Source organism: Lepisma saccharinum, chromosome 8, assembly GCF_977018435.1.
Source record: "Lepisma saccharinum chromosome 8, izLepSacc3.1, whole genome shotgun sequence".
Classification (NCBI taxonomy): Eukaryota; Metazoa; Arthropoda; class Insecta; order Zygentoma; family Lepismatidae; genus Lepisma; species Lepisma saccharinum.
The window spans coordinates 23,528,875-23,541,079 of NC_139236.1; the positions used below are offsets into that span (position 1 = coordinate 23,528,875).

General features: G+C 34.0%; 1 pseudogene; it reads left to right on the plus strand.

Moving 5' to 3' along the window:
* Nucleotides 1-5,211: 5,211 nt before the first annotated feature.
* Nucleotides 5,212-12,205, plus strand: part of LOC145991705 (tubulin epsilon chain-like) — a 297,725-nt pseudogene continuing 290,731 nt past the window's right edge.

Consider the following 12,205-nt stretch of genomic DNA (forward strand, 5'->3'; position numbering starts at 1 on the left):
CTGGTACGGGGTTTAGCTCGTATTCCGACGGTTTGACATAAGTGTCCACTGAGATGATTTTGCCTGGACATAAAGCAGGGAACAACGAAACTTTCAACTTTCCAAATTCCAGACTCTCACTCATACAACGTTCCATGAACTACCCAGTTAGTTCAACAACATCTGAAACCAAATATATATCTTCATCTATTATTCGTCTTTTATCACCAACCTACAGAAAAAGTGTGTACTTAAGTAACCATAGAATATTGTGAAAATGAGGTCTGTTGATGTTGGTTCGGTTTTGTGTTGTTCTGTACTGTTTTTCTATTGATTTTTAATTGTTGAACTCTTTGATAGTACAGGGGTGTAGCACCATCCCAGAGTGATTTCATATTTGTTTATGTTGGGCTTACTGTTAAAATTTTCAAGCACGAGTACGTAATGAGTTGGATTGTTATTTTATGTCCACTTTATGTACGTACATAAGGGCCAGCCGGGATTGGACCAACAGTTTCAAGTGGAATTCAAACGACTGCGCCTCCACCGTGTATCGACCTCGGGATGACGTTACCACTATGCCATCAGCTTTATTACTAGGTGCAGTCAGATGTTGGAAAGAACATTGTTTGTGCTAATAATAATCGACCCTGTGGGGTGGTTATATGCGTGTGAAAATGTTGTCCTACACTTATGGAAAATGGCATTCAAAAAGATGACCGAGAGTGGATTCGCTACTTTTGTGTGTGTGTGTCAGATTTTGAAAGAAGAGGATGGCTGATGGTGATGACTACAGATAATATGAAATTGAGGAAAATGTAGAGGTGTATGTGGAAACTCTCTCTAGAAGTGCATTTGGATCTGGTCGTAACCCGACCTTGTTTAATATAGCAAATTTATTTAATTTTTCTTTCAAAATTGTAAAAAAATAAATAAGTTACAATAGAATAAAGTAATGCATCATATATTAATGCTTAGGAAAAGAACTGGTATGTATTGTCATATCTACATTGTGTACGAAACCTCTGTGGTGACAAATAATCCACGGTATCAACAAAAGGTGCCAAATACAGAGTGTCCCAAAAGTTGTGTTTACCTGGTGTTTACGACAGTATAACAGAATAGCGGAACGGAATGAGAAGAAACGCTTTCTGCCAAGAAAATGCCCTGTATATTGGGAAAATTTAGAGAGACAAACATATGTAAGAACACGCATGTTTTAATAACAAATAAGCAAAGTGTTGCCAAAGGCGGATTTTTTTTTTTTTTGTAAATCGTGTGTATTGATGCACAGAACTCACTGAGGTAAATACACACGATTTGCAAAAAAAAATTCCACCTTTGGCACAGCAAGAAACTATTTTTTCATCTAATACCTAACTGGTCTCATTTGTAGTTAAATCCAGCCTTGACTTTGCAGTCTACCTCTAGTTGCTTGACTGCAACCCAATTTTAGGCAGGATTTAACTCTTTTCTGCCAATCCAATGTGACAAGACTGGCCTGTGTCCAGCAGGCCTCGCCGGTAACTGGGCCCCTAAACAGGCATATGAATAACCCCAGAGCAAACTTGCCCCAAAGTCTTTCCCCGCTCTTCCCTTGCATTGGCGCCTTCTCCTCTTTTTACCTCTTGAGGGTAGCTGTACGGCCTCCCTCTTCTCTTCTGTTGGCTGCAGAAAAAAAATGTCTCCTTCAATATCTACTCGATAGCAATGCTATTGGTTAATGTATTTAACATTGTTGTCATTTTATTGAAGCAACTTTTTAATTCTTTACATTTTGCTGTTACCTGCAGTAACACCGGTTACATTCATGCCACACCACTGGTAGGTTCATATATATACACACACACACACACACACACACACACACACACACACACACACACTCACACACACATAGGCTATATATAGTATCATAAAAAGAAAAATTTACATTTACACATAGTTTATTTATTTGCTAATCATGATTTTTATCCACACTGGTGGTTGGTGTATTTTTTAAGGATAAAAGTTTATTCCTTATGGTACCATAATTTTCTTTACAGGATATGGCATATTGAGAAAAACAATGGTTCTATGTCACTTTCATGAGTGAATTTATTGTCATACAAGGTATGTAAAATTTTTGTGGTTAAATCAGTAGACTATTCATGTATGTGTCATTGGTGAGGTCATTGGCATATTTTTGTGATTTCAAGTAATCGAGGGATTTCATTGTGAATATTCCTGTTTCAAATAAAGGTAACAGTTCCAATAGTTTTATGATTTTTTTTCATATTCTCCTAGCACGACAGACTAATTATATTGTAGAATTTTGGCAATCATTGTACACAAAATTTGAAACATTCCTTAAAGTAATGAGCACTGTTTGGATTTCGTAAAAAGTTATTCTTGTAGAAAAAGACACCTTCAAAATTACTTATCAGCTAATCCATTAAAAGTGGAAATTTCAAGATAAAATGGAAAAAAAAATGTGAAGAATATTTATATCTACAGTAGAATTCATAATCCATATATTTTAAGAAACCAATTGACGTTTGCATTTATTGTACTTCTTTGTATCATTTTCTTATCACTGAATGCAACTGTTGTCACTAGGTCCAAGTTTCCATTCAAACATGTGCAAGTTAGATGGCTTGTAACAATCGAATGGAGGAAGTGAAGAAACATACTTAAGGTGATAATAATAATAATAATAATAATAATAATAAAATCGCCTTTATTGGAGCGGGCGTGTTTCGGCCTCTAGGGTCGTTCTTACAACAGACCCTTGTCTGGAAGATTAATACAAAATAAAATAAAGATAAAGGATATAAAAGATAAATAAAGAAGCACTGTTGTAGTTTTCAACATACCAATAATTAATTGTAAGGCACAAGCTGTTTCAAACTTATTAAGATTTTTATTAGTAACTACATGATGTAACCTCCTATACAGAAATTAGTGATTAATTCATGTAAAATTGAACATAGGTTTGTTATTTACACCAAAATCTCAGAAAGTAATAATGGAGTCATAACTAATGTATGAGCTAAAATAATTGATTTATAAATATATTAATTCCTTTTAAAAAGATGTAACGGTGGTTACATGTCTGAAATTGTAATATTGCTATTTAGCTATCTGGTTAGGGAAACTACTATGTTACACTATATTAAACATAACCTAAGTTAGTATGTTGGAATATATTAATACATTAATGTCTACACTGATGATGATAGTAACACATTATCTATCATACAAAAGTGTTCTTCTGACGTTCCTGAGCCATCAGTTGCAAAACCTATATCAGAATTTGATCTCACACCACAAAATATTAAGCCAGGAACATATGTTCTGGTCGATTTCAAGGTTGGCACTAAAAGTCATGTTTCATATAAGTATGCAGGTATCTGTCAGACTGGCTGTGACAATGATGAAGTTCGGGTGGTATTTCTAAAATTGTATGGAAGTGATGGTAAAATATTTAAGATTGATGAACATGATGAAAAGTATGTAAACTATGAACAAATAGACAAAATTCTACCTCCTACAAATGTGAAGATTATGGAAAACAAGGTTCTGTACGAATTTCCATATCCAGTTGGTGTGTATGAAAGTAACTTTTTGATACAATAACAAAGAGTATACCGATCTTGAAGCAAGTAACTTAAAAAAATCATGTACTTTACCATTATTTATGTTAGTTTTGTGTGCAAGTGTAACTTTACTTTCTTTGCACATTTGTCTTCTCTCTGTAATGTGCAGTTTTTAACTTGTATTTTATTTTATACATTTTTTCATAATTTCCAAATCCACTGCACAATATTTGCTATTGATCTCAAGTTGGCATCCTGAACTTAGTCACAGTTATAAAATATTGTATGCTATATAATGTTGTCTTTTCTTTATACCGATGATTTGATATGTAGGCTTCAAAATCTTGTATTATGTTTTGTTACTAACATACAACTAATTTCCATTAAGATATGTACGTTGACAGACTGCCTATAGTTTTATATATTATGCAACTCATTCTGTTATAAACATAAAATAATTTATTTTACGATTTACTGCCTCAGGAGTAGTTCAGTTTACAGTTTGATTCTTTAATACAGAAAAATTGAAAAACCAATATTTTTTTTTTTTTTGCTACACAGAACCAGGGTTCTGATTGGAAAGGTACGAAGTCCTACACCTGTTTCCAAAAAATGTAACCTCTGTTACATATTAAATATTGTTTCATCTTCAAATGGATTTGATATTTCCACATAAAACTTTCTAGTATAAATGTTGACATACGTATTTACTGACTCAGACTAACAAAGTGGATAGAACAAGATTAATTTCAATAATTTATCATTTTGCCTTAGTAAAAGTGTAACCTCCATTACAAATGAATTGGCTGTTATGTAATCACTAAAACTCTGCAGTATGTGTTAACACAAGTAAATCGAAATCGAACCATGTTAAATTGCATTCGTAGCATGATGAAATTGCAATAAAACAAAAGGAACCTGGACCTAAGTCAATTTGTACTGTACTTTCATTATTTTACATCAGTTTTCTACATCTCTCTCTTAACCATGGCAACGAGGATGAGTGATAACTTGAAAAATGCATAAATAAAAACCCCGCAAATAATTTCACTTCTAGTTTTGATCCCAGGACCCCTGACTTTTTAATACCAAGTACTTGTATTTACATTTCACTGATATACTTACTGGTTTGTGGTGGATTGGTAAGTTTTTGAAATGTTTAGTACTGAAATACACATTTTATTTATGTTGTTCAGAGATGCTATACCTTTTAAGTTTTTGATATTGAATTAATTTGTTTTCATAGTGCATCTTTGTGTCAGTTAGATTTAGAGGCATGATGGGCTTCATAACAACAATGAACACAATGGTTTGGTCCACATTGACCACATAGTGGTCCTCTGAGAATTCAATGTCAATTTGTTAGTTTTTTTTCAGGAATGATCTTTAAAGTTCAATGTAGAAGATATTATAGCCGTAAAATTTTGAAGATGAACCAAAATGATCAATATTGATTTATGTGGACATAAGACGATAGCATAGATGAAGCAATTACATTTTGAACAAGCTTCAGTCAAAACATTTCAATTTGGAGATTGTCTCAGTGGCGATATGTTTCACTTCCTTGGTCACTTAATTGCTATAAAAATTATTATTATATTCATCAAGTAGGTTCACGACATTTATTTAACTCTACTTATTCCAGTTGGACAATATGGCAAACATATTTGAAACCAGTTTTGGTTGGGTGCACTTGGTGAGAATGACATACTACCAAGAACAAAATCACAGCAGAGGAAGTCCATCAGCAGCACTTGGTCTGGAAGAAGTAAGCATGACATAGAGATCAGGAAAGCATTCAGTACCTTCTTCTGGAGCCAAAATGGTTTCGCAGCCGGGAAGTTTAAATCACTCCAATAAATGGGAGAGGAGAAAATAAAAGCAAGGGTGAGTGGTAGGCATAGGTACCTGTAGTTTTTGCTCTAACCAATTTGACCTCGGTGGCAGAATGGCTAACTCAGTGTGCTACAAAGTCAGAGGCCTGGGGTTCGAATCCCAGCCTGGGCATGGGTGCTCCTTGTTATGTGCTTCCTTAAACTCATCCTCATCTTTGCAAATAGCCAAAAGTGGCAGAAAATTGAATCAATCAAACCATTTGCTCACAATTTTCACCATTGACAGCTCCATTCAGTTCACAGTAGACACATTTTCAAAATATTTGAAATATTGTAGAAATCTTTAAATTAAACTTTAACAACAACAAAAAATAGTAAATTTATTGAAGGCAGAATTATTAAAATACTTCAGTGTTTTGCCCTTTAAAATGCATAAATGTAAAATATTCTTCCAATGTAGTGAAAAATAGCTTAAACAGATACAAATCACACAAGGGTCAATCCATATGAAATCATACAACATGGTTGCTTCACCATTTTAAAAAAAATATATTTTTTGTGTGGTGTGAGCCTCATATGTTGACAGTTCAGAACCACTGTTATTTTATTTTTACTATCACCGATTTGAAGATGGCGGGCATTTTTTTTATCATGGCGCGCGTCATTTTCTCCAAGTCAAAATTGTGAATTTTAATCACTCAAAATGACATTTTCGGACATTTTTTTGTGGGGGAAGGCAGTTTGGTTGACACTTGAATTTTTTGTGCAAGTACCTGTGTACCAATAGAGTATGTCAAAATTATTTGAAGCTTAAGACTTTAATATTTTTTTTCTACAGGGTCATAAACATGTACTTTTTGTTAAAAAAATTCCAAGTTCAGGGTTAAATATCTTTGGTGGGCAGTTGTTTAAAAATCTGAAATTTGTACACAATACAGTACTCCATGATAAGTAACTTCAGTAAAAATTTTGAGTTTGAGATTCAATTGGTTTAAGAGATACAAAACTCGCGAAAAATTCAATATTTTGCACTAAATATGGTATACCTAATTTCATTTCTTATTAACATCTTGTGTTGAAATTCTGCAAACTGTAATTTGGAATGTCAATCAACAACATTACAATCCTGAAATGGATCTACAATAAAGTATATATACGAGGACGTGCTGAAAAGTATAGCTTCCTATGTTTTTATTTTCTTTGTTACCTTGTAAACGCATTTTGGATTTTGAGCAACCATACATTGAACTTATAAGACCTTCCCGCTTCTCCATTAAAGGTTTCAAACTTCTATCTTTCACATTTCAGATTTTTAAACAACTGCCCACCAAAGATATTAAACCCTGAACTTGGAATTTTTTAACACATTCGGGTCTGGCCTCATAATACAGCATTGTTACCTCTGGTCTGCGGTTTTTGGTTGTTTTTCAAAAAGTCATTGGAGAAATATTTTTAATTTGTTTTTATTAAACCACATATTTCTTAAATCAACAAAACTTCCTCTTTTCAATGAACAAAAATTTGTTAAATTTTATTTTCATTTTCAGACGTTTTTTAATATTTTTTTCAGCAATGTTTTGTGAAGAAGAAAAAAGTAGAACATTGTAACAAATTTTAATATAGAGATATTTTAAGTTCGTAATCTGGAAATTTCAATAATTAACTACATAAACTATCAATACATCTTTTGAATCTTGCATAAGAATACTTCTTATGTGCACATAACAAAAAATAATTACAAATTACAAGTAATTATTTTTTGTATGAAAAAGTGGCTGCAGGACAGGACTAGATGATGTATCAGTTGGTTCTGCGTCATCTGTAAAAATTGAAGAAATAAATAAATAAACTAAATAAATAAAATACATTTTCATTTTACATACACTATACAAAATAATAAATGGAAAAACTAAAAATACATCAGTGCATGTAGGAGAATCAAGCAAGAGGCAAGATGAATAGACCCAAAAAAATTACCTCTTCTCACTTCATTCATAAAATACTAGAGTTTGCAACACTGTTTATATTGTTGACAATAATTATTACGAATATAACCTACCTTCCAAATCTTCAAATTCATCTGCATCATCAAAATCGTGGCTAACTTCAAACTCTGAGGCAGAATCCTCTATGCAGTCTGGATCTAACGACGCCATTCTAAACAATGCACAGTACATCAACCCGACAACAAACATTCACAGGTGCGAGATAAAGATAGCACATGAGTCACTAGTGGTCGGAATTTCAACAGAGGGGCTTGAATGAACACGCGCATGAGACAAGTACGAGCATAGCCCGTTGTTCAATCGGCAAAGCGATTGCATACCGCAGGACAGGCCATGCCCGTCGTTTGTCCACATTGACTTTAAGTGCACTGCGGGCTATGCCCGTCGTGAGACCCCAATGTGTTAACAAAAAGTACATGTTTATGACCCTGTAGAAAAAAAAATATTAAAGTCTTAAGCTTGAAATAATTTTGACATACTCTATTGGTACACAGGTACTTGCACAAAAAATTCAAGTGTCAAATAAACTGCCTTCACCCACAAAAAAATGTCCGAAAATGTCATTTTGAGCGATTAAAATACACAATTTTGACCTTAAAATTTATTATGAAGGAATAATATTTAGAAAATTACACACAAATATAATTGTAGCCTATAATGTGCTTAACATCACAGATTTTGTCTCATTGTCCTAGGACTTACCAGAGCTGAGAAAAAAAGTTGCCGCTGATGCTTATGAATGGAGAAAATGACGTGCGCCATGATAAAAAAATACCTGCCATCTTCAAATCGGTGATAGTAAAAATAAAATAACAGTGGTTCTGAACTGTCAACATATGAGGCTCACACCATACAAAAAATAAACTTTTTTAAAAATGGTCAAGCAACCATGTTGTATGACTTCTTATGGATTGACCCTCAACAAATAATAACAAGAAAATGTAAGCAAGATACATGGACAGAAAAAGGAAACTAGCAGTGTTGTATCCTTGTTACAAAAAGACTACATTAATATTTCAGGGTTAATAATCCGTAACTTGCACCTGTGTTTCAGTATGTTCTAAACTGTTTTCTTAATTCTCATAATATTTTTTTACCAATAGTGATAACAACATCAATAAATTTTACAGATGAATTCAAAGAACTGAATGAACAGGTCATAGTTCAAACAACCTGTATTTTATATGTTCATTACCATTAGTGTATTTTGTGGACATAATTTTGCTTGAAAAAAGAAATAATAGAAGTACACTCATTTCTCATTCAAGGCTATATTGATTGATAGTGTAGTTTCCCGATTGAAGAATGGGCCATTGGGATGCATATTTGATAGCAAATTTATGATCACAAATTATCCTGCATCTGGAAATATGGTAATTGGTAAGAATATTCATATATTTTCTTGTTTGCTTTAACTAAGTGGAAATCTAGTTTAAAAATACGATGGGAAGTCAGTACATAGGTCACATACTGATGTGGGATAAGTGGAAATAGTAGCGAGTATCTTCTGAAGGTGTCATTAGGTGGCAGCACAATCCAGCTTGATAATTTTCAGTTAGCAGTCGCTAGATAACAGATGCATGCATGGGACAGCTCAGTTTAAAAATTGAGACTGTACTCGAGGACTGTATGTGGAGATGATACGGGTGGAGGAGATGATTGAAGCCGACAGGCGAGGGATGAGAGACAGCATAACAACTGCAATAGGGTATTCTCATGGTTTAGCCTACAGCATAATGCATGGTCTGTTCAATTTCCAAAAAGTGTGTGCGTGGCAAAGGTTTTGTGGATGATGAAGATGTTGAACGTGAGGTGTGACTGTGGCTGGGACAGCAGCCCTAAGACATTTATGCAGCAGGTTTTGAGGGACTGATAAAGCAATTGGATAAGTGTATCAATGTTGGTGGATATTATGTTGAAAAATAAAAACTGTTTTCAAGTTAGTATCCACTTTGAATTTTTTTAGTAAACGTTTGTGACGTACTTACTGACTTACCTATTTGTATAACTTTAAAATGTGAGGTGAGTTAAGATGAATGGTTAAGATGCAGTTTCATATTCAGGAGGTTATAGGTTTAAATCACACTGACTGAGATTCTTCTTTTTCTTTTTCTCATGGACCTCCAGGTGAATGCTGGGGTAGGACCTTCAATGAAGGTTGTGAATATTTGTCACCACTTCCTTGTAGCTTCCTTATACGAGGCGCCATCTTTAAAAATAACAAAAATGGTGTTTTGAAGCTCTTGATTAGTATTTTATCCTTGTGGCCATTATGTAAATAACAGTTGATACCTCGTGTTTATTTGAGATGTATACAGTCTGTCAAGTAACTTTTATTGAATTTTTAAGGTTTTCATTTGACTTTTGTAATATCTTTATAATATGTTTGAAGCTGAAGAACAAATATAATACCATTAAAAATTACAAGAAGAGTTTTCTGAGCAAGTTAAACTAAGCAACGCCATTGAAAAATTTGTCTTGTTACTGTTTTCATATCAGAAAAGAGGCATCCTTCCAATCAGTGATTTATCCACACTCCCTAACACCCCCCTCCCAAGCAGAAAAGTGAAACACCACCCCATAGGGGGGGGGGGGGGTTATATGAACAATAGAATGACAATACTTCAACATTAACAAAAATGAACCATTTGTAGCTCTACAAGAAGCGTAGTCCAATGGACCTTTTGGTCAACTAAAACCAAAGTGTCAAAGAAGGAGGTTGGAATGTGCAGCATGGCCATTTCCTGGAAACGACAGCTCCCTTGACAAGGCTTCGGTCAGCTCTAGGAAAGGGACACTCCCATCTGGAAAATGTCAAGCTGCCCTCTTTATAGGTAGCACATACCACACACTGTGTTAACAGTTCAGCATTTGAATACCTAAATAAATATTTCTTAAATATGTTACGGATTTGTAAATTCAACCCCTGAGTTAATGAAATATATATTTTGTTGCATTTTGCTTTCAATTCTTTCATGTAAAAGATGAACGATAAAAGTGAGGGAAGAAATTGAAAGATACAGGTTTAACTCCTTGTAGTGAATTGTGTTAGGATGGTTAGCAACACTATTTTTCTGTAACTTGGACGAGATGGATGGTTTTTGAGTGGTAGAGAAGAGAACAGTCAAATGCCTCAGTGTAGCATCTCAGTTCGTGTGTTGTTGTTCTTCTTAGTGCTACAATGTCTGAAACTTTTCTTCAAAACACTCTGAAGAAGGTAGAGAAAATGAAACCAAACAGAATGAAACTTAAAGTGGTGAGTAGAAAGCAGTGACAATATATGTAGGTATAATTTCTTCCAACAGATATTCATAAAGTATCATTATAAAACGGCAAGTATTTCATGAAGAACCTAAGCGATTCATTCACGTCTATAGTGACCATTTTTGTGGCTCAAAGAGTTCTTACCTTTGTAAAAGAAATTATATATTAGAAAGAGAGTTGTAAAAGGGGAGGTGTCCACGTGTTGTGGTTGCCTGGATTCTTAGGACAAATTGGGTGCCAACAAGCAAAACATAAAAATAGAAGAGCGTTAACGTCGTAGTGCCCTGTGAAATTACTGGCAGCCTATTAAAGTTATTGTCAGATTGCAAAGATATAGATTTAGTAAAAATTGTCTTCCTCTTTTAATCTAGTCTGTTACCTGACATAATGACATATTTAATTTTTTCCAACTTTTCAGAGGAAGCAAAGGAAGTATAAGGAATTAAACATGAAAAGCAATTTAATTTACATAAAGTTCCAAATTTATATCTGACCATAGGCGCACCAGTGGGGACACGAAGGTGCTTGCCACTGCCTGCGGGAATACGTGGAGAGTAAAGAAAAATGTTTGATTCATTGTGCTCTTTGTGCTGGAAAGTTAAATGAATGCTATTCAATTTTTAAATATTTCAAAATAAAGCATTACCTCAATTTAGAATTGAAAATTCCTTTCCTTCCCTTTGCAGTTAACATGCCATTTGTTTTGCACATGTTATTTAGTTTTCTTTTAAGGCAAAGAGACACATAACTCCTAGAGTCTCTTGTTCAGTATTTGAAAGATACACTTTCATCAATAGGGCTGTGTATTTTCCAAAGTTTTGTAAGGGTATAAAACTTCAATGTGAAATTCCTTGACCAATTTAGTTCAAAAGCAATACCAGGTATCTATCAAACGTGCATCCCAACTTCCCACTATATTTTAAAGTCTCCATGGCCATGCTCTAAATATATAGTTTCATTACTTTGTTTCAATTTGTGAATCATTGTTTAAACAGAGATTTGAAAACACCAGTAGAATTTTGAACTCACTCACTACATAGAACTATTAAAATTATATTGATTGAGTTGGTGTTTTATGTCCACTTTATACACAGATAGGCTAATCGGGACTGGACCTACAGTTTAAAGTGGGATCCGAACCACTATATGTCTGTACCAGGCATCGAACCTGGGACCCCTTGATTACAAGGCGACAACGCTACCACTGTGCCTTCGGGGAGGCTACTATAAAATTATATGTATTCATATTTTCTAATTGAAGCAGAACAGGAGGGGTCAAGGGGCATGTGCTGAGTTGAAGTGGACGCCAAACAAGTAAAGCAAGATTGTAAAGAGTAAACATCATGTTTAATTAATAATATACATAATCAGTTTGCAAAGAAATAGTTCTTAAAATATCCTTCCTCACTTCGCTCGCAGTGTGGTTGTTTATTCAAGAGTCATATTATATCTATACATTATTACTACTAGTTCAGACAAGCAAGTATGCATCCACCCATGCACTGATATTTCATTGATTAAATATGAGTGCATGAACTCAGAG